General features: G+C 53.4%; 1 long non-coding RNA gene across 1 annotated transcript; it reads right to left on the bottom strand.

Annotated features, from left to right (window-relative positions):
• Positions 1–378: 378 nt before the first annotated feature.
• Positions 379–989, bottom strand: LOC105506065. Its single transcript, XR_001000860.1, has 2 exons — positions 836–989; positions 379–514 (listed from the first exon to the last, which is right to left on the bottom strand). It is a non-coding gene; the product is annotated as an uncharacterized LOC105506065 (long non-coding RNA).
• Positions 990–1,272: the final 283 nt, after the last annotated feature.

Here is a 1,272-nt window from a genome sequence, read left to right as displayed (position 1 = left end):
TTTTTGAGATAGTTTTGCTCTTGTTGCCCAGACTAGAGTGCAATGGTGCAATCTCGGCTCACTGCAACCTCCGCCTCCTGGGTTCAAGTGATTCTCCCGCCTCAGTCTCCTGAGTAGCTGGGATTGTAGGCATGCGCCACTATGCCCGGCTAATTTTGTATTTTTATTAGAGATGGGGGTTTCACCATGTTGGTCAGGCTGGTCTCAAACTTCTGACCTCAGGTGATCCACCCTCCTTGGCCTCCCAAAGTGCTGGGATTACAGGTGTGAGCTGCCATGCCTGGCCCCGCCCAAATTATTTTCTAGTGACCCTTTGATACCGGGTTCTCCAGCTTCTGCTAAACCACTACCACGAAGATGTAAGATCTCTATAGGAACGACGTTTTTATTTATTCAGAGATATATCAGCGTTTGTCTTGGGGGAAGGTGACTCCAATGGCCTTCCTCACCTCCTCAAGGATGTCAGCCAGGAGCTCACTTTCTACCAGGGGAATCACAGGACTTTCTTTCAGACCTGCGGGGAAAGTGTACTTAGGGATCCCGCCTACCCATGCACCGGAAACCCAAATAACTACAATTCCCAGAATTCCATGTGGTACAATATACATGGTTCAGGCAGATGGATGCTGCAGGGGGTCCTGGGAGATGTAGTTCTTTTTTGGGGGGGGAAGCAAGAGTCTTGCTCTGTTGCCCAGGCTGGAGTGCAGTGGTGCGATCTCAGCTCACTGCAACCTCCTGGGAGATGTAGTTCTAAACAGCAGGGTGACAGAGCAGGTGGGAAAGAGCCCAACGTTCCTCTACCAGCCTGGTGCCCGCCACCCCTCCATATCCTTACCCTTGCGCAGGCACTCCCGGACATGCTTGGCCTCATAACTCATGCCTGCCCCGTTGTCAAAATTGCAGTCCTTTGGGACCGGGGGCAGCAAGAACTCCTTATGCTCCCCCTTCACCACCAGCTTGGTTGGGCACCAGCAGGGGTTGAGGAGCTGGAGGGAGAGAGGAAGTGGTGCTGCTGTCTTCACCAATGGTGCTCCTAGGGCTGCCCCCAGGAACACGCCAGGTGGTGCGCAGGGGCCTCCCTCTCGAACCTGGTGGCAAAGGGCTTGTCCCGTCTATCCCCAGAGAGCTCTGGACCCTCCCTCATTTCTGGTTGCTAGAAGTTTGTTCCTTAGCAACGCTGCTGTCACACAAAAATCCCGTCTATCTCCCCAGGAGCAAACGTCTCCCTAACCTTAGGAGGTTAGAAACAAGGTGTTCTCAGTGAAACCCCGT

Source organism: Colobus angolensis, unplaced genomic scaffold (genome assembly GCF_000951035.1).
Source record: "Colobus angolensis palliatus isolate OR3802 unplaced genomic scaffold, Cang.pa_1.0 Scaffold1300, whole genome shotgun sequence".
Classification (NCBI taxonomy): Eukaryota; Metazoa; Chordata; class Mammalia; order Primates; family Cercopithecidae; genus Colobus; species Colobus angolensis.
The sequence above is the reverse complement of the archived record's forward strand: the minus strand, read 5'-3'. Positions and strand labels throughout refer to the sequence as shown.